The sequence below is a fragment of the Meleagris gallopavo genome, chromosome 2, assembly GCF_905368555.1.
Source record: "Meleagris gallopavo chromosome 2, MGAL_WU_HG_1.1, whole genome shotgun sequence".
In the NCBI taxonomy this organism is placed as follows: Eukaryota; Metazoa; Chordata; class Aves; order Galliformes; family Phasianidae; genus Meleagris; species Meleagris gallopavo.
In genome coordinates this window covers 42,668,107-42,690,895 of record NC_139405.1, presented here as the reverse complement: position 1 = coordinate 42,690,895, position 22,789 = coordinate 42,668,107, and the positions used below count along the sequence as shown (strand labels likewise).

The window sequence follows — 22,789 nt, the reverse complement described above, 5'->3', positions numbered from 1 at the left end:
CTGTTTACTCTGTGAGCCCAGTTTTGCACTTTGGCCTCTCTTCTACAAATGCCATCCCTTTCTGAAAGGAATACTCTACCCCAGTCCTCAGCTCTGACTACTAGCAGCAGTCATATTTCTACCTCGACATTTGGCGCAGATGTAGGTCAGTTCTGGTTATGTTGGGTCAGCACAATTAGCAGTTAAGACAATAAAGCTTTTGAATAAACCATGGCTCAGAAAAGCCAGTGGCAACGTACACAGTGGGAGATGAAGATCACTTCCATCTTCTGGAATTCTGAGCAAGAACAAAGGCTGAGCAAATTTTATGCTGAATGAAATGCTTTGTCCCTTTTGTGAGTATTTCAAATATTCCTCCCTTCTCCGTGAACAGAGGTGGAGGCATCAAAGACTTGTTCCTTTCTTCCTATAGTGCTTTTCTTCTTTGCACATTTCCACCCCAAATGGATTTGCATGTTTTTGAGGGTTTTGCATTTTGTTGTGTTTTTTTTTTTTAATTAGATACATACGTTAGCATGCTTCACTGTTTCATAAACAGAAAGCACTATACATTACTTAAAAAAAAAAAAATAAAACAGCAAAGAGCAATAGCTAAGAATTTGTTGCTTAAGTCGTTTTGATGAATTCTGCCACTGTGTTGGTCAGTTACGCTCTTAGTTCATAAACACCATACCTCACTCAAGAGCACTTATCTCAGCATAACTTTCATCCTAAATAACTAGAATGACTGGGCCTAAATACTCTTCCATAACATGGATGCTCTTCCACCCTGGTGTCTGCACATTTAAATACTAGCTGTAGTGCTGCTGAATACAAAAGACCTAATAAATAAAGGCAGAAGCATGGAAGTAAATTGACAGAAGTGTAGAAATACAAGGTTAATGCTCTTCTCTGAAGAAATTACTTTTGCTTCATGCTGAAAACTCTTACAAAAGGGAATCAACAGCAGTAGTATATTTCTCAAACTATCATGCAGTAGTCAGCATTGGAAGTTAATCAGAGATGAATAGCTTCCTACCCAAGGATATTAAAACATCTTTCTTTCATAGTTTCATTGTTCTCCTCAGACTTAACCTGACTACCTGTGTTAACCTATAAAAAAGAATGTAATAACTCTTCCCAAAATATATCACTTGTTCTGTATACTTACTTCTCCTCAGACTTCCATGAATTGCTGTAGCTTTTATGGAGGGGAAAAAAAAAAAAAAAAAAAAAAAAAAAAAAAAAAAAAGCTGCAAAGACCAGAAAAGGTACTTTAGAAACAAACTAAAAAAAAAAAAACTCACCTGATAATCACAATAAACAATTCAAAATGACACACAAGAAAAGCAGAAAAAGGGAGTTTCAAAGGCTAAAGTTGTGCATTACTTTTTCCACTTTCTCATTCCAAGAAGTAGTACAAAAAAGGCAATCAAATTTTTTTTTTTCCTACAGTTGCTGAGTGGTATCAGAAAAGAATCTTCAGTTACAGTCATTTGGACTCAGGTTATTATAATACTGATAGAAGTAGATATTCTCAAAATAGCAGAAGAGAAAATGCTAGATATACAAAGTATTCAGCAGCCAGTCATTAAACGGGGAAGTGGTGTTTTGAGCAAATGACATTTGCAAAGCATTTGATTGTGCAGCACTGTTCAGTCGCACTCTAATGTAACAAATCTGGAAGAATGAAACATGATTTCAACTGAATGCCTGCCTCCCTCTGCGCTCCAATAATTGTGTCAGTATCTTCTCCTCTCACCACTTCTGTGAGTTCCCACACAGATTTTGACAAATGTATTACAGAACATCTCCAAGCGTGACATCTGATTTTAAGCACTAGGATTTCTACCAATGAGCTTAGTGGAATTTAAAACATCTATCTTAAAATCACAGCTTATGCTATTTAGTTGGTAATTTAACATCAAGATGAATTCATTCCACTGAATGAATCTGGTTCCCTTATAAAGGCCTAAATGTGGCGGTTTTGAACTACAAATGAACTTAGGCTTGGCTCAGTTTTATTAGCAGGTGAGCGTACAGAAGAGCTCCTCAAGGTTCAAAAGTAAACCTATTATGTTGCGAAAGTGTTCATTCATTAATTTTCAGTTTGCATTTCAGCAACATACTTTCCTGCTCTATAAACATAGATCCATTTTGACTTCGATGTGTGTGCTCATACCATGCTAACAACCCCCAAGATTACACATAGTAATCAGCAAGTGATGAGATTCTGTGTAACCACACAAAAATCATTGAATCTTCTCTTAAAAAAAATCTGCAATTTGTGGATTTACAAATTATTCTTTTATATCTACTTATGTCATTGTGTACTTTGCAGAATCCACTCTGAGTAATAAAATGGCTTGCACATTATCTACCAGAGGCATTTACCCATCTTGCTAGCCTTTCTCTATCCAGCATCATTACATTCCACCAAGATACATGTAGCGTAATAAAAACATGTGTTAACACAATCTCAGCAATCCCAGCCTCAGAGCAACATAAGGAGAAGTTCTAAGAATGGAGGCCTGTTTCAGTACATATTTAGATGTTAACTTAGAAGTGAGTGCATTGTTTCAGATAACAGCTCTGGGAAACACTATGCAAAACCTGGCCTAGACATAAATATCAGATCCTCGCATTTTTCTCAGAATACCAAGCAGTATTCTCTCTCCCTACTCAGTCCTAACATTTCTGTGTCCTTTGAACAGAGTACTTACTCCCATTTCTGTTCCCATTCTTCCCATGCAGTAAAAATCTGTGTTCAGATACAGACCTCCTTGTGTAAGCTCATTGATCACAGTTTTTCTAATGACAGCTCCACAACACAGAACGCCCATACATTTGTACTCATATCATTTAAATTTTGTAGAAGGTGCAAACTTACATTCCAGCTCAAAAGTTTTCTTCCCACTGCTATGACAAAGCTTCAGTAGAAGCTCTGCTTGTGGTAACTGACATCTAAAGGACACACAAAAAATATTGTCACTTGGCAGTTGGATCACTAGAAGAAAAGAAAAAGATTAAGAAAACATTGGTGGTCCAAGATAACATAGGAAAGAAGTAATTGGTAAGGTCATCTTTCCAGTTTTTCCTTTGCAGAATATTTCTCATAAAAATTAATCACTGCATTGCTTGAGGATTGAAGAGATTGTCAACAAATAAAAAAGGGGGAAAACTATGAGCAGAAGAAACATGAAACCAAGATGCGTATGAGAAATAAAGTAGACAGAATACCAGTAAACTTTAAGCACTGTAGTTCCAAGTCCATCAGCAGAAGCACTTCAGTTATATCAACTTTCTTATATTCAAGACACAATATACTTATATTGGGTGGGCATAAAAGCCTGAGAAAGGAGAGCCTAAAAGAAAGGAGACATCCTGTTTTTCAGTTTGTTTGCTCATACACAAAAATGCAACATCTGCATACATAACAGTACACTTTTTTTAATCTATTGATATTTCTGCTACGAACAAGGAAAGCTGAGCTTCACTGATTAACAGCTGTGATATCTATATTGTTTCCACTCATTTCAACAGTGATTATATCATGGCCATTAGCCTTCCTTGATGAATGAGGCATGCTGGACACTGCAGTGTGGAATGCAACAAAAGAAACAGGTCAGTGGGTTTGCATAGAATTGTTCATTTGCCAGTCATACATGTGGGGGAAGATGCAATTGTGAGCGAGTTATCAAAGAGCTTAACAAACTCCTTCATGGACCTTATCACTGTGAAGTCTTGGGAGACTGGAATGTAAGACAAAGAGCAAAGGGAGTCAAAGGATAAATAGGAGGTTCTTTCTTATGCGCTGTTAATCTTGTCACAAACGAGAAACCTTTCATTCACTGTTGTTTGGGACAACCTAGGGCTAATCAGCTGAGGAAATTATTGTTTGTAAGTGAATGGTATGCAAGACGTATGTTGAACACAATAAAGGAGATCTATTCTGATGCTACAAGAAACTTAGAGCACTCTCTAACTCGACTGAACACCAAAACATATTGATTTCAAAAAAAAAAAAAAACCCTAAAAAAATAATCAGAATATAAAATCCAGACTGTTTTCCAAAAAAAAAGTGAAGATAGTTTAAAATCTTAGGAGGTGCTGGAAAAATTCTTACAGTCCTAGCAGACAGGAAAAGCTGACCAAAAATAAAATATTTTTTCATGTAAAAAAATAAAAATCTTTAACTCAACTTCTGATTATAATACAGTTATAAAAGTGAAGCACAGATCTAGTGAAATAGCTTAGCCATTATACAAAGGTGAAGAAAAAATATGATGCAGGTCATTCAGAAAATATTTTAAAAATCAAGGTTCTGACTGTAAAACTATTAAATCAAAATGACCTCATTCTACTTTACAACTTAAAAGCTTACAATAGCAGTCACTTCTCAGCACAATTTTTCCCCCTTGTTTAAAACAGATTCTAGCTGTGCAACAGGTGAAGTAGTCACATAAGAAATGTGTGTTTTAAGTATTTCCTTTTCACACCAAAAGGTATTTCAGATAATGAAACACCTTCAAATGGTAGCAGAAGATTATGTATCTCACTCAGAAGTGAAATTTATTTTTTATATAGGAATATAGACCCATTAAAAACTACTCTTTAGGCCCAAAATCTCTAGTGGAACTTAATATATTCCCCTTATATAGAAAGGGGAAAAGGGAACACTCCACATTGGCATCTGCCTATAAGAGAGGTCAAGAAGAAACCAGTAGTCCACTCTGACCAAATTAAGTCAGGAGAAAGTGCTAAAAAGATCACCAATTGCCATGTGCCCTTGAAAAGAGCAATGGGATGTACTATTAACTCAGAGACAACTCCTTAAAAATATTACTCACATAATGTATTTACAGCAGAAATGTCATCAAATCCTGGTTAAATTGTTCATATTTACTGGCCTTTTTCTAAAATGTTGTATGATTGTCAAAGAACTACAAGGATGTACTAAAGCACACGACAATTCCTAACATACCATTTAACTCGCAGATTGAATTGGAGATTGTGAAGAAAGAGTTTTTCTTCCTTGCCTCAAATAATTCATATTTGCATTCCTTCACAGGAAGGCCTACTTTGTCTATTTCTATAATAACTCCAAAACATTCTGATTTTCCATAATAAAAGCTTACATTACTGTAATTGCAAGGGGAAAAAATAAGACGTCCACCAAAAATATTTATATTTTGATCCACAGATTCAAAAGTAGAATTGTCTTGAAACAAACAAGATGAAGATTTCAGTTCCAATTCTATTAGTCTGAAAACTTCATTGGGCACAATGCAGGGAAAACTCAAGACAGACTGTGGTAAAACAGATAGTGCATCTCACTTCACTCACTGAGGGCTGCATCTTGAACTATTTTCTTCAATGAGGAATTTACAGCTTACCTCTCTACGAACTGCCATTTTGGTTCCAGCTTGTAGAGGTGACATCACATCTCGTCACCAGAAATGATGCAACCTAGGAAACTGTCTCCTTCAGCCTCGTATTGATTCAGTAAAACCTGCCAAATTTGCATGAGGTTTTCTTCCTGTTCCTGTGTGAGCATTTATGGGACCATCTGGCATAAACTCTGCAATATTCCAACGTTCCCATCATGGTTTTCAACACATTGAAGCTGACATGCAAAAATCAAACTCTATAACCACAAAGTAGTCATAAAGCAGGTATGTCTAATCAGTGCTGCACACACACCAACTGCAGGGGGGATAATCCCACTAGCCTGCATACCATATGGCAAGAAAGGCACATACTTAAAGAGCAAACTGCTTACATATGCATTGATGTACAAAAAAAAAAAAAGGCAGGGTTATTACAATGAGTCCCCAAAATGATTGACATCCCCCCCCCCCAAGTCTCAGCTCCTTTACACACGTATATCTCTTGGTGGTCTTTCTGATGAAGTTCATCGTCTTATTTTCTTGGGCTTAGGTTAGGATAGAGAACACTTAGTTGGCTCTGGTTGGTCATCTCATCAGCCACAACTCCATTCACCAATCCGCTGCTTCTTCATTAATTTGTAGTTTTACTGTTCAAGCCTACTACCTTGCATTCCAGAGATAGGATAGCTAATGATGTTATTTGGAAAAACAGGAGACCCACTGTCTGCACTAATTGTCTAAGTCTGTAGAAAAGCATCTGTTATTGGCAGCAAGAACCTAGCTTAGCAAGGTGAAATCTGCAGCTGCCGATTCAACACCTCATGAAAACACATAAGTTTTAGCCTACCTTACTTTCCTTAATTCAAAGTTGATACTCAGCTCCAGACACAGTTCCCTGGTTGTAATCTGATGATTTGCACAGATGAGCTCATTTGTGGTGTGGTAGTTATGCATGGCTGTACAGAATGTGGCCTGTCTTTCACATCACTGTCACCACTGCTGAAATATACCACCAACTGAAATGCCACGCTATGCTCAGATCTACTGTTTAGTCTCCATAAATGCTCACCAAGCATTGATGGAGATCAATGGGGGTGATTTTTCCCACATAGAGGAATTCAGTGACACACACCTTTGCTTCATACACACTTCCACATCAGATGCCCCTCTGTTGCCATCTGTCACACAGCAACAAAATATAATAAGATATTTGCGGGAAGGTTCAACCTTATTCTCATACCATCTACATCCACCTCTAACATCATGGACCAGCATAATAAAAAAGGTAGCATTCCTTCCGGAGCAGATCTCATAAAAAGACTTTTTGGGGAGAAATAACAGTCACAGATTTGTATTTCTCAAGAAAGGTATGCATACCAGCACACTTGAAAGAAGATCTATTTCATGAGATGTATCTGAAGTAGTATAGCTGGACCAAAGACTTGCTAGTGAATTACTAATGTTCTGCTCTAAATAGGACCCCTACAGCCTGAAGGTTATTGTGAGTTACTAGCAAGACTCTATTTTCTATTTATGTGAAATCAACAGCTAGTGTATATCAGCTCTTCAAACTAGAGTATGAATCACAGCAGCCACTGCTAAAAGTCACATTAATTGGCAGTTTAGCAATCCAGATGGCTCTTACACAAAAAGTATTGTTACATACTTTAAAACTTGAGTAGCGGGTTCCTTCGGATATAAGGAAGATTTTCCATCTCAGCTGAATTATCCATTAGAGTTTATTTTGCTGTGTCTACTCAGACTTCACAGTCAAACTATTTTTCTTAACACAAAAACAGCAGTTACTCTTCTATTCTACTACCTTAGATAGTAAGGAACCATGAATACCTAAAAGTCATTCATGGATGATTTTTCCAGATCAAGTCCTAAGCAGCATACAATGTGTGCTAGAGTTTGGAAGACCTTCTGCATAAGTGGAGCATTCATACAGGACAGGTTGCAAGTCTAACCTAATCTAACCCCCTAGTTCTGTTCAGAAACATCCCTGAAGACTAGGAGTGAGTTTAAAGACTCTTAAAGATTATCTTTACTTATAGACTGCAAGTTTCCTCCTTACAACTTGATCTCCAAGAGGAAAATAATTTATCTCTTGATTATGATCTTCACTTTTCTCTCCTATTAAAGAACACAGGAATAATAGTTGACAAATTACTCCCAAGATAAAAATGCTTTATACGCGAAGCATAGATAAGGGACTGAAGTTTCCTACCTTTTAGCATTCAGGGCAAAAAAGGCTGCAAGAGTCAATAAAACTCAAGAGCCAGTTCTAACTTCACTTCTCTGCTTTGACAAAGATATAACTCCATCTCATTCCCTCCCAGTTTACATCGCTGTTGGAGTAGAAATACTGATAACAGAAGATTAGATTATAAAGAAAATAAGCCATTTTAAGGGAAAACAAATAGCCAAGATGACTGCTATCACTTTAATAGAGCGAGGAAGTCTGAGCTCCACTGAAGTCAACTACATAGCCAGATAATTCTTAGAGCAAAAGACCCTGTAAGCATATGCCTTTGGCCAAGGGTGGAGTAGAGCTTACCTTATTCAGCCTTAAGAGGCCAGTGATACAGTTTCAGAAAATGCACACAGCTTCATAGAACATTTCACATTCATACCCTTCCAACAAGTCTCATGAAATAATTCTGATCTCATTTTTTAACAAGCTATGACAGTTCAAGATGGAACCTTTTTTAGAACCTGCTTCTACAAAAGACTGAGAATCTTTCCAGAAGAGAACAAACATTAATCAACTGAACCCATACACGTTTTTCAATCCAGTTATCCAAACTGAATTGATATTATCAAAGTAAAGACAATTTTATGACAGTGCCAGAGCAAAAGGACAATGACAATCTGTAAAAACCTTCCTTCAAAAGTTATGAAGCAAAATTCAAGCTGAAATGGGAGGACTGGTTTAGGAGACAGGCATATTTATTTATACATGAAGTCTACTGCAATGCTTATTATCTGCTAGGATTGTGAAACAGAGGAAAATACTTTGGTCCTCAAAGTTTTTGTATTCTGAAACGAAAACAGATTTCATCTCAGGTAACATCTGCAGTTTTAAAAGGCTTATTACTTCACAGTGTCTTAGTCATTATTATGAAATGTCTTTCCACATACAGAATTTTGAAAAGTGCTCATCAAACTCACAATAAGTATCAGATTCAGCATCTGAGTGAATTAGTTATTCATCAGAGGAGATGGCTCTTCCAATCAAAATCTTTTGTCCATCTAACTATATAATGAGTATAATGGGCTTCTTCCCCTTGCAGCTCATCCCACTCCCACTTCCTCCTAACCCTTGTCAGAGCTGCCAGCAGCACCAGCATGGAGAGCTCTGAAGATGATGACATCTGGGAAAACCTGAAAAGCATGGAGTTGGAAATATTTTAACAGCAGCTGCATCCCATTCAGCTGGCTTGTCAAAGTACATCCTGATTGGAATAAATTACATCTCAGCCTCTGAAAACTGGAGGGGAAACAAGGTGTTTACAATTCAACACCTAGTTGGATCAATTCCAAACTGTGACATATGTCACACAAATTTGCTTTGATGGAGCTAAGCACAGGTTTCTTTCCAAAGTTAAAATCAGTGCATTAGCATTAAAATGCTGATCTCTATTTTGAATGACAGGATAATTACATTAGCACATAATCAACATAATCTTACAGAGAAATGCAAGACTGTGTTGATGCAAGATGAGGAAACATCTTGGAGAAGAGTTCTTATGATTTAATACTGACTAAAGACTATAGAAAATTATCGCATTCCTCAGGTGTAGAGAATTATATTCTGGTAGATTCCAGTGGATATTATTTGTAACTGGTGATACAAATTAAATATTCTTCAGCCTCTATAAAATTGTCACTCTTTAGAGGAACGACTCATGGAAAAACATTCTTTAAGAAAATCCACCACTAGTAAGAACAACAGTTAAAAACCAGACTCAGAAAATGGTAGAGCCATCCTAAGTGTGTAATATATCTCTTACATTAACAGAAGGACTGATAGGACCCCAAGACAGATAGGCCTTATACATCTTCATTTCTCATTTCTAGGAGTATACCAGAGTGGCTTTAATCATGAAAAATGTAGCAACAGTCAAGGAAAACAGTGTCTATGTAACTTGCCTCACACACAGACTTCATTCATGATCAGGGGAAAAAAAAAAATTGAAGATATTATTACAGCATTACAAATGTGCTGCTTCTTCGGTGCAATAAAGATTCAGACAGTACATAGTACAGGTATTATGCAGTCCATCTTTTCAAAAGGGAATTTAAAAGTTGGAAAAGAGAGAGAAGAAATATCATTAAGTCCCCCTTCTGCTAGATTTACAGCACAACAAAGCTAAGAGTACAGCATTAGCCAAATATGATGTAACCAAGCAGAAGATCAGGTCCTAACCCTAAGTTACTGAAGTTATAGATACTTATCAAACAAGACAACTCTGCACTGAGAAGTCATATTTCTTCTTCTTTATATCATTTGAGACATTTATGTAGTAATTTTTGATGCCAAGTAAATTTGAGTGATATTAAGGACATGCAAATAACTAGCACTAAAAAAAACAAAACAAAACAAACCTTTTCTCTTAATTGTTTATCACTTATCTTTCTAATATCAGAATTGTAATACTAATGATTATTTGTTCCAAGGTGACAGCCTGCACACAGTTCAAATTCCTCAATTGTTCAGAGCATCTCATGACTCAGGGTGCTATCTTCCAATAGATCCAGCACAGCTGGCTGCTGTCCCCAGCATCCCTCTCAAAAGACATCTCAAGCCTCCTTCCTACCAGTAATGACTGCAAGTCACTCCTTCTTTTAGGATTTCACACTTTCCATCTGGAAAGACCTTCTGTTTCTAGACTGCTTGGTGCAAACAGGAGCAGCAATTGCTCTCTGGTGGTTCACACTTGGACAGTGAGATAATGTTTCTATGTCTCCTACCCTTGTATCAAGAGACATAGCTTTAGTCCCAGACACGGCTGCAAATATCAACCTAAAAATCGTTGAAATTTTAAGACAACTTTGTTGTTCCCCCCACCACCACCCTGAGTGATATTTACATAAAAGCCAGAAACCCTCTCTCTCATCTTCTTGACCCTGAGGAGGAAACTAGGAAGAGGTAACACACTCATCTTCAGTGATAGTCATGATCAGGCCTTGAACTCTTGTAGCAACAAACCCCCCAAATCGAGTAAGTCTTCACCACAGAGATATTTAAAATAAAGGATATTTTGCATCCGCTGATCCACAGTACTTCCCATAGAGTAAAAAATAAATCTGTTTGCAGCTTCCCTCCAATCCAGAAGGAGCTTTCACCACCTGGTTATTTTATCCTATCAGTCTTCTACTAGGGACATCAAGCAGATACAAGGGACAGCCATCTCATCAAATATTGCATTCCTGAAAAGTTTCCAACAGAGGAGGATAAAATAAATCTGTATTCAATCAGTAAAAACAGTAGTAGGAATAACACCTTACAATAACATATTTCCCCTGCAGCTAGCATTTCAGTAAATCCTAGTCGGCATCTTCTCTGACAGCCCTATATCCTACCAGAGTGGCACCATGACATGTATCTGGTTGCCCTTTAAATAAGCATTTCCACATACATACTTTGCATAGTTTAAACCATCACAGGATGCAGCTTTATTAAAATTAGAGAGCGATTAGAGGTTTAGTGCTTACTCCGAGTCCAGGACGCAGATTCTGGTAAGTAGGGAAAATTTCATTGCCAATCCTTTCAGCCTGTAACCAAATACTGCAGAAAGGACAAGTCCTCTCATTTTGCCACATCAAATATCAGATCACAGCAATTACCCTCTTGCCTCTCCCTTTCCCATTCTTTCTCAGATCAGCTTGATCGTCAACCTCCCACTTTCTTGCTGGACCGCAAGCATTATAAAGAGTACAAATAAACCCCCTGACCTAACTCACTCTTTTTCTTCACCTTCATCATAGGGTTGCTTGCATCATTTACAGATAGGCAGCTAAATAAATGTATTGAGCTGTCTGCATTAAGCAGAAAATGACACTGATTGTCACTAAATATAACGAGTACTGTATGCATGCTTCATTGGAACCACAAGCTCAAATTACCCTGTCAGAATCTGACTGTACCCTGACGCCAGCCTGTCAAGTGACACACTTAGCTCAAGAGAATAAAGAAAAGGCTTGTCAAAGCCATCAAGGCTTTCCACTTGCTCAAGTCCCATCCTTTTGCTCACTACCATTATTAAATCTAAATCCATTTTGTATTTGCAGTTAGGTAGATACTGTCTTTTTTGCTCCCTCTTCTTCAATTCCCCCATCACCACCACTTTTATACTAAAAGCCTATCAAATCTGGAAAGCAGAAAAAAAGCAACTTCTTATAGGCTCCTAACATCTGAAGTCTAGTTTTCTTACAATGAAAGGGAATGGTTTACCTGTAGATAAAACCTTATCAGTGGCTTAACTTTGCTTTTCTTGCAGAGCAGTATGAAGCATTAGAATAACATTGGATTTAGAGATGAACCGAAAGAGCAGAACCTTCAAGCAGAACTGTCTCCCTTCTGACTCTCTCCCCCCACCAGCACATACAGAAGGACAGTATTTTTTGTCACAGACATCTCAGAGCAGCAGGAGAAAAAAAAAAAAAAGGGAAATCAAACTTTGAATTGCTATCTGTTGCCTCAAGGGCACAGCCATACTTAGTACATACTTTCTAATCTTGAGCATGTCTGGAATTGACTCAGAGGCTGGCAACTCCAAGCTGGATCTACAAAGCACATCCTGTTCAGACTACTTCTTAGCAACAGCTTTCTCCTTTTCCCTAGAATTCTCCTTTTAGCATCCTCCCAGTTCTCAGACCCATTTAGCCCCAACTCCACATCAGTTCTTTGTAATTCCAAAGACTCCATAGGGATATTGATGCATTAGGAAAATGGAAAAAAACAAAGAAACAAAAAAGCCACAAAATCCACATCCTAAAATGATACTCTCTCAATATCTTGATGGTTTTCTTCTGACCACAACAATATTCATACATAAATAATTGTTATTAAAAAAAGGCAATTTGTGATCTCTTCCACAGACTAGACTCAGCCAAACTGATGGCATTTCACAAGATGAGGAGTTGCTCTCAGTGCTGATCACAAAGTCGACTCTTTGTGAGATGCTTTGGAAGTTGCCCAAGGCTGCCCAGTGCCTCTAGTAATGTAAAGGTACCTGGGTCCTCCTTTTTTTATGCCATTGGGATCATAATCCAACAATACCAGTTTCTATACTTGTCTTGTTGCTTGGCAAAGGACATTTTCCAGCCCATAGCACATCTCACAAAACAGCATTCCCAAGGAGCCTATTATCATTGTATTTGGGATGGTTCCTTTCTTGAAAACAAAGATTCAGAATGTGTTACTCCCTAGAGGACACCTCCAGCAGCAGCTGAACACTCAAATCTAAATGGATTTCATTAAGGGAAAAGTGATAGTAATAATAAAATCTTTAGCTCCAAGACTGAAAAAACAGGTTAAAAAATAACACACTGAGATCCAAGATTAGATTGTGTTTAGAAGAAGCTACCTTGCCATGTCTTAAACCTGGATCTTGCTGATACCAAGGCAAGGATCTTTGAGAAGTCACTTAACACTGAAAACTCATTTTGATACACAGCTACCATAACTATCTTACATACTGTAAAAAGCCCTCTTACATCCCCACCTGGCACAGTAACTAGCAAGGTAAAAGGGTGGCTCATTGAAGCTGATATCCCAAACCTTTAGATAGTGTTTATGGTTTGTCTTAGCCAAGGAGAAGGGGAACAAATATTTGGCCACATCTAGATGCAGCAGCTTCTCACTGCTTCCTTTCCCAAATCACCAACTCTATGACAGCAAAGCAGGGCATGCAGCAGTGCCTCCACTGCTCCAGTTTAACAGGTTGGTACAGACTCCACCCAGTCCTCACTGGGCTGGGGGGCTAGACATCAAGACAAATGGTGCGACAGACCCAAACACAAAGTAGAACAGCTCTGGGGATCTAGGATGAAAGGTGAGAATTAAGCGAGTTATCTCTGTGCTGAACCACTCTTCATGCTTCAGAGCATCACTTGGTCATACACACAAGATTTACTTCAAGTCAAGGGTGTTCCCATCCCTTCCATGCTCTCACACAAAATACTTTTAGGAAAACTGAACACGCATGGGACAGTTGAGTCAGCCTCATACTGGCAGCCTTTCTTGAAGTGTATGCACAATAACCTTTTGAGTTAGACAGTTTATTTAACTTTATATATATACTTTTGAGTTAGACCTTTATATAATCTCCACTCTACAACACTGTAATACCAGACTAAAACAAGTAAAGCCTACTCTTCAGGCTCTCCTCATTTAGATCAGCTCACCTACAGGGGATGCTTACCCTTCATACCCTTTACACAATCCCCTCTCTTGAGTTCCTTGAAGTGAAATTAGCTGTTTACTTATTAGAAAATTTGGCAAGTTCTCTCTGATTCTAGCAGGTATTGTATTTGCAATTTCATTTATGAGGTTGCCATTTCACAGTTATCAGTCAAGCTTTTATTTATATTTATTTATATTTTTCTCCCCAACAAATTATTTTCGAATGGGTGACATCTCAGAGGAGAATCCACTCCATCTGGAGTGTGTATTACTTACACCAACAGGTTCATCTGAAGTTGAACAAATGAATTGGTGAAGCATCTAGGACTGTACCAATGCTTCCAAGTTGTTCATAGGGGAGCAGAAAAGACGCAGCAAGAAACTAGAGAACGGTAGAGAAAAATTTTGCAATAATTTCAGAAAGGAATAAAATAGGGATTTCTGGTATCTTGATGCTGATCTGGGCTATGCAACTTGATCATATCACAATCTGACATCACTGTCTAATTAATGAAGGAATGACCCAGCACCTGCATGATGTGAGAGAGGTGAAGTAATAATTAACACCTGGCAGAACAACATTTTGCACTTGAAATATCCCTTCACCTGAAGAGTCAACATGAGCTCATTTTGATAAAGCCAAGCTTCAAATATGAAACTATTTGTTCATGTCACTAGCTCAGTCTTTATTTTGTTTACACGTTGGCTAGCTTAGAACCAAAATTTTGCACAGATAACAATTGCTCAGCTTGAAGGCCTCTCCTTCATCTTAGCTCTTGAATAGAACTAAAATTAAGGAAAGCATTAAAAAATTTGCTGGAGTGCACATTCTTAACTGCTAGCCAAGCCTGCACTATCTTATGTGCTTCTCTAGTTATGCATGGAAACGTAGGACCGAGAGATGTAAGTTTTATAGATTTATAAACTTGTACCTTCCAAATCCTCTTTTGCATATTTTTTAGTGATAAACAATTGTTCATGTTTGTCTGTAACAGAAACAGTTCCTCATTATCACATCTGAACCTTGCTCTTGAAGTACCTCAGCATCCCAGAGCCCTCACCCAGCATCCAGTTCACTTCTTTGAGTAGCTTGCTGAAGCTCCAACCAAGGGCGACTAAGCAAAAAAACTTCAGCTGAGCTGATTACAAAGCAAAAGAACATAACTAGTGCACTGGCACTTAGATATTAATTAGACAGGACTGAAACATGGAAACATTTATTTTAAATGTTCTTGGTGATATTATTAAATATTAAGTTTTACACATACTAAATCATTTTTCAGCCTGTTAAAAGCTTTTCTTCTGTGGTCTAGGAGATGTATAATTAAAATATATTTCTAGCCTTCAATGATTAATAATTAAATAGCATGACTAACATTTAGATGGTAAAAGTACAAAAGTCCTTTGAATAAGCTAAGCTTTTTTAAAAAAAAAAAAAAAAACAAGTCATTTCTATTAGTGCTTTCCTAATTATAATTTATTTTAAAATGACACATACCAATTTATTTAAACTCCTCTAATGTCTGGTGTAAGGAAAATATTTCTATTTTTTTCTTCTTAGTTTATGAATGTATCACTCAAATATTTCCTCCTTGCACTGACAAGCTAGGCCCAAGTAGCAGTCAAATAAATATTAGAAACAAACTCACTAGAATTTTTATATTTATGTCTTTGATATTCATAATGAATATCAGTCAAAACAGACTTCTAATAACAGTTAACACTTCTCCCTATAGATTCCATTCTATAGCTGTTACCATTCTGTATACTTTATAAATACATCCCATATCAAGGAAATCAAGTGAACAGGCAAAGAAGAAAGAAAGTTGCAAAGTCAGGAAGGAAACCTGCAGCAGTTCTGCCTGTTTGGAAAGGAGGCATGGATGCTGGACACCCAGCACACAGGGGCCACAGAAGTCTTCTCTGCAGGACAAGTACAAGCCACACAGTTGAATGTCACTACTATTTGTGTCATGGGGATAAACATATCACTATTCTGTCTTGACACAAATTTTTGTACGTACACATATTAATTGTGTAACTCTGAAATTGCAAGATACATAAAAACAAGCCAGCAGATGGATGAGTGTGGTCCTCAATAGCTGCAGCACATAATCATGTGGCACAGCAGCTGAGGAGGTTGAGCATCACACTCCTAGCTTTAGGGCCTGAATGCAAGCAAGGGGCACAGGTAAGACTCGAGATGCAATGAGAAAATAGTGCTCAGCATCACAGCCTGGCACATGGCAAGATTATTGTAGTTGTTAGAGAAATTGTAAGGAGAATTGCAAGCAGGCTTTGGAATAGAACAACAGAGCCAGCTCAGTGGTGGAAGAGCACCTGTAGTAGCAGAAGACAGCATGGAAGGACTTGTTCAAGAACATAAAAAAAAAAAAAAAAAAAAAAAAAAAAAGAGGTTGAAGGAACCTACCATGACCAGTGCCAGGTACTTACTGATGATAAGAGCCAAGCCCTCAGTGCTACAAACAAGGACAGTTACGCCTTAAGGATATGTCTTTTTTTTTTTGACATGAGATGGAGAGAAGAACAGAGTGGTGAAAAAACAATGTGCAATAAAAATAATTACTGCAGTATATCTGCTGTGTCCTCAATAGAAGTGTATCCTTGGAAATAGCTTGAAGTAGAAAAGGTAGAGCAGTACAGGGAAAAAAAGCAAGAAAGTTTTTCTGGGGAAATAAGGATCAAGATAAATGACTATACTCAGGAGTACAAATGTCAGCATAAAGAGAGACAGAGAAAGAAAATGCAGTTCTGCAGTAACTTTCTTATCCCAAGATGAAAACCAATCCCTCTTTTTCCTTGCTTTTCAAATTATTGCAGCACTGGAATTTCAGTAAGAGCATGCAGTAATGGTAAGGAGCACTGCTGCTTTAGAACAGACTTTTCTGGAGATTTTCCTCCACACCCTCTGAAGGAATAAAAAACAAGTCAACAGATGAATAATGTAATTAATAGCAATTAATTGTGTTGAAATTCACTAAGATATGCAGAGAATTTACCAGATTTTTTTATGAACTGTGAGGTAAGATTTTAGAAAACATTGTGGTCTCGAGGCAGAAGCAGGTTGGTTTTTGTGTGTTAACTAAAGCTGTACATACATTGTACACATTAGATCAGAATGGAGTCCAGAAAAGTAGATGAACATTTTGTTCAAAGCATATGGAGTTATTAAAACATTATTTTTTAATAAACTCCCATCCAGAAATCAATTAAGTACCATGTTTAAATAAAAGCATGCCACCTGTTCCACTGAAAGTGAAATATGTTCTTAGCAGGTAAAAAAGTCCACTGCTTTTCTTCCCCTGAAAAACACAAGTGACAAGTCAGCAGCAATACACTACAGGCTTTACTACAGCTGTTGATGACTTGGGTTGATTTGATGCAAAAACTAAAATATCTCTCCTGTTAGCTAACTAGGATTGAAACATGTTTCTTCTCCTGATTTGTTTAGAAACATTGTGACAGAAGCATTGGATAGTTTTATTACAAATAACAGAAAACCCAAAAAGGAAGGTACTTCATTCACTTCCAAGGAGTAGCCTCCTTGATTTTTCAAGTATTTTAACATCCAAATTAAATATCCTTTGTTCTTGCCTTCAATATAATCTTGAAATATAATTAAAACTGAAGTATAATATAACTGAGAACTCTGTAATACACCCAGACTTCCCAGATTAGCCCAGATCTTATCCATACCCTCTGGCACTTGGAGTTATTATTCTACATTAAGTCCAGGCATCAATACCTGCAAACTTAAACAGATAGATTTCCTTTGAAACCAGGTCAAGAATTTTCTTTTCTGCCATGAGTATGAGAAAGTCCCCAGTGAGACAAGGATACCAGAAAACCTAACTTCTGAATGAGCAAACACCAACGTTTGCAGAAGATTAGAGTGATTCTATAGTAAAATCAAGCAACGTATTTAAACGTAGAAGTGAGAGCAGTGTCTTCCTTGCTCCATTCCTCAGAAGTCTTGAAGGATTTGCCTGCACACCCTGTGTAGATACATCCAGGCCAGCTTAAGCTCTTCTAGCAGGACAGTTACCTTTGCTTAATATTTGGCTTATGGTCATCTCCACTTGCAAGAAATTAAGCAATATTCAGTCAAAGCAAGGTAGAACTGTTACCAAAGATCCAGATCCAAACATAAGTTTGGCATTCCTAAAGGCATGTAAATTGTCATTCTCAGTTAAATCAGAGGTCCATCTAACCCAGTACTTTGTCACAAACTGTGGCCACAAGCAGATGCCTGGGAAGAAGTAGAGAAAAGGTACTATGCCTTCCTTCACATGTTTATGAAGCACAGTATCCTCTTCTGCCTTCCCACAACTCAACGATTTTATTGCTCCTCAGCCACATGTGGTGTTTACATATTTGTCATCCTTAAACAGTTTTCACCTTATGGAATTTATTGGTAGTAAGGAGAAATGGAAGACTCTTCAATTTAGGTGACGTATACTATTTGTTTCCTAAGGATTCAAGTGTCAGGTTTCAAGCTTAAAGAGGGTAGATTTAGGTTAAATATAAGGAAAAAGGTCTTTTATAGTAGAGTGTGGTGAGGTACTGGAACATGTTGCCCAGAGATGTGGTTGATGTCCCGTTCCTGGAGACTTTCAAGGCCAGGCTGGATCAGGCCCTAGGTAACCTGATCTAGTATTAGATGTCCCTCTTCATTGCAAGGGAGTTGGACTAGGTCTTTACTGGTCCCTTCCAACTCTAAGGATTCTATGACTTATGATATAACTCTGTTTCTTCAGTCCAGATTATTATTAGTTTACCTTGCATTGAGAGGTTTACATTGTTACATTTTGTAATCAGTAAAAACTCAATCAAAATTAGATACTAAATAATTTATCAATAAAAATGATATTGCAAAGCACAAGTGAATATAGGCAGCTACTTAATTAAACAGGCAGCAAGATGTAAGATAGACAAACAGCGTTTCCTTTAGTACCTTCAGTTTTGGACATGAAGACATTTGTCTACTTTTAAATTATTCAAGTTAACAATTTTAAAGCTATAAAGGAAAGTGTTACATAGAAAGTGTTGTTTTTTATTTCCTTGGATAGAATTTACTACAGTTAAGTCTCAAATATTTTAAGAGTTTTGTTTTGTATAGGCATGATTACAATTAAAGTGATACCTTTTTTAATTAATCCAGAAATTCACATTGTTCCATTACAAAAAAAAAAAAAGTGACACTTTGATTCTAAATCTTTAGTTGTACAGAAGTGCAACCCAGTTATATGGGGACTATGACATTTTTCCCCACAGTAACCACAAACAGATATTTCAGCATACATATAAATGAAAAAGCATCTTCTTGTTCTTATCCCTAACTTCACTTCCACATATATATACACACAGTCGTTGGCAGGAAAACATACTCACTGAACAAAAGTTTGACTGCACAAGTCCAAGAATCTGGATAGCCCTTATAAAAGCTGTTCACATGAGGAGGGAAATAGATCAGCCTGATTAATATTTTATCATACACCGTTAGCACCTGTATTATGGTCACTTACTGAACTCAAAGTTGTGCTTTTGTCAGCAAAAATAATAGACCAAAGAAATAATTAAGGGTGTAAGCTAGCACATTTTCCAAACATGTTGATTATTCCTAGCACTAGGCATGCAGATACCCAGTGAATATTCATGCTTTTCTCAGGTTTTACATGTGTAACATCATGGTCATTCAATTTAACTCAGCTTCTTTGTCCTTTACAAAACCACTTGTAGGAATTGCAAAAGATCTTTTTTACTTTCTGTACATTGTTTATGTTCTGGTTTTTGCTGATTAAAAACACTTTCATCCGTACTCATTTCTAGATAAGTATATCTATTCAGTAGTAAGCAGATAGATTTCCCATATTTCTTCTCTTACTCAAAGGAGCTCAATGCCAACCACAGCATTTATTAAACCACAGCATTTATTAAACCATGCCAACCCTTTGAGGCTTTTGCAATCTGCTCTTTAAGTGACCTTTATCTCTCTTCATCATAGGAGAGTGATTTAATGCAATGGGTATGAAAACTGGTTTCTGGGAACTCTAATATCAGTCTGTGCCACATAAGATCCAAAAAGGAGACACTTCAAAACAATTACTGCTGCTTAAATCAGTATTTACTTCCATTTTCAGCAAATACAATAATCTACTCCAGACTTCAGAACACTAATTTCTCCAGTTTCTCCAATTTCCAATAATAAGAATCCCCACCAAGCTTAAAGATGAGTACAAAAAAACTAGAAGAAAAAGACTATAATTGTACTCACTCCCATGTCAATAATAAGAACTTGTAAGGGCAGAGGGATATCAGGTGAGAACAGTAGGAACAGCCACAACTTGTGAATGGTACCTTAAAGCAGCAGTTTGGAGTGTAATACAAATATTATTTAGTAATTACTCTGCCTGTGAAGCTTTGCTTTTGTCCCCATAATACCTTTAAACTAGCAATTGAATCACCATCACAAAGTATTTCTTTAACTTGGCAATTGCAAGTTTTACTACATGCTACTCATTTCAATGACATGTAAAGGCATATGCTGCTTGCCCTTAAGATGCTAAAGCATACATGCCTATATAAACAATTAGCATTACAATTCTGACACTTTATGCTAGACATAGCGAGAACACTACAATGACATTATTTATAAAGGAAATTTGGACATTTTTAATGGAATTCATGGGGCCTGTTTACACATACATTAGAGAATGAAGTTTTACAAAGGGAAGAAAAAAAATTAGTAAGTTGAAATTTCCAGTCCGCGTCAAAAATGAAATTGTTTTCATGCAGATGTTGCCTGCTGGGAGTTTTAATTAAGTGCCTTAGGGGATATCCACAGCAGATATACTGCTCTTCTCAGCCAGAATGCCCCCAACATTTCCATACTTAACAAGTTTATGACCTTTATGAAGTGTGGGATTTTATTCCTGTTGGAAATGTCCACACACATGAGGGAATAAGAAACAAAATTACAACTTATCAACACATCATAGCTGAATAGCCATGTATTTTAGCTGACAACAAGCAGTTCATGGAGTATTTTGATTTTTCTGAGGAGATTTTGAAAATTTCTCTAGACAGCAAGCACTTTTCACACAGACACAAAAAAGTAATAGTAGAAAAAAAAACTAAAATCAAATAGAATTAGACAAATATGTTCAGGTTGCATGCACATATGTTTTCCCTCTCCCATAGAGCATCCATGGCTTTTATAGCGATATTGGTGGACGAGGAGCAGGGAAATCACTCATCTGGTTGTCAGATCTCAGGAAGAAGGGAGGCAGTGGAGAAATGGACACCACTGAAGTCCTACTTAAAACTTCAGTATCAGTTTTGGGTGTGTAGCAGTCCTTTCTGGCTTGGCAAACATTACTCCCAGTGAAGTTACAGTCAATAACAATATACAGGTATATGCACGTCTATCATCTCTCACAGCAAAAGCATCATCACTCTTCTTTCCCCCACTGTTCTGTGACCTCATCGTACAGTTTAGTAATCAGGTGGCATAGACAATTGCTCTAACTACTTTGGAATCTTACATACAGAAGTGCCAGAAACAGAATTTTGACTAGTTCCATATGTCACTGCCAACACTTCAGCTGACTCTAGACATAATGTCAGGTTTTATTCAGCATCTATGCAATACAAAATTGACAGCTGAAATACATGAATCTCACCATAAAAATAATTTCATCTTAGTTTGAGGATTCAGTTCAGGGAAAATTTTGAGTTTGGTTCTGAAACACTGTTATGGAAACATAGGTGCCTTATCAAAGAATAACAGCTTCCAGATACAACTATACTACCCTTATCTTTTCACCCCTTCAGTGTAACCAGTAGTCTCCAGCAGGCTGGCTCATCTTTCCAGTCCTTGGTTTTTTTAGAGAAAGCCTGTAAGAAGACATGGACGAATTCTGTTTGGAGAATTCTCAATAAATACTTAATGTGTTTCATCTCACATCCAGTGTGCTCTGGTCACAGGAGTTAATAAAGGAAGTTTGCAAAAGGAAGTTAAGCATGGTGAAGGGTGTCACAGCCTTAGTAGTTCCCCCTATGGTTGCCCAAGGATGATATAAATATGTTGAAATCACCTTTATTTCCAAACGTACTTAGACTTTGCATCAAATAGGAACACTAGTTAAAGTAATAGCATCATTGTTTTTCAAATAAGTGCTTTTTGTGTTAACATAGAACTAGAGTGAAGCACAGCACACATCTCTAAATAAATTGTACTTCATATTAAACAACAGTTGTTAGCTAGCCTTATGTTTCTCTGAACAGCTTTAAACTATTCTGTCACATTATTTTCTAAATTCTGACATTCCTAACACTTATTTTTCCTCTTCTTTTCTTACAATCATGCAAATAGAAAGAAAATAAACCAATTGCCAAATATTGTAGATACTCAGGTTCTTTTAACTAGGTTAATCAGAGTAGAGTTCTGGAAAAACATAGCTGTGCTTAGAAGGCCTGTCTTTCCTCTGCACACAGGCAACCTTCACTAAAGGCAACATTTAAGACAGACTGTGGGAACATGGAAACTTGTATCAGTAGAGAAGAAAGTCTATTAACTGCCTTTGGTTTTACACCAATAGATTCTGTAGATGTCAGTGAAGATGGGTAGGATTATACTTGTGCTCATTTATATGGTACAGAAGTCAGATCTTAACTTAGATTTACAAAAAGAGTGAATAAAGCAGCTTATGCTGTTTTCCACCCAGGGATAGTATTAGCAACACCACATATCAAAAGATATTGCCTTATCAACACAAACTTAGTCTTCATTCCCAATTACTGGGTAAACAAACCATATTGTCAGGGTTCACCAGAATTGTCATTGCAGTTCCATAGAAGCAGGGAGGAATTACGGAATTCCACATACACAGGCAAAAAAGTAATCTGTCAGCACCAACCCCTCTCACAGAAGAGCTCTCCTGAACATCTCTGCAGACGAGAGTCTCAAAATAGTCTTTTAGAGGTG

At 37.2% G+C, this 22,789-nt stretch overlaps 1 protein-coding gene across 1 annotated transcript in view; it reads right to left on the bottom strand.

Annotated features, from left to right (window-relative positions):
• The window catches only part of C2H6orf118 (chromosome 2 C6orf118 homolog), a 55,860-nt gene that overhangs the window by 1,068 nt on the left and 32,003 nt on the right, over nucleotides 1–22,789 (bottom strand).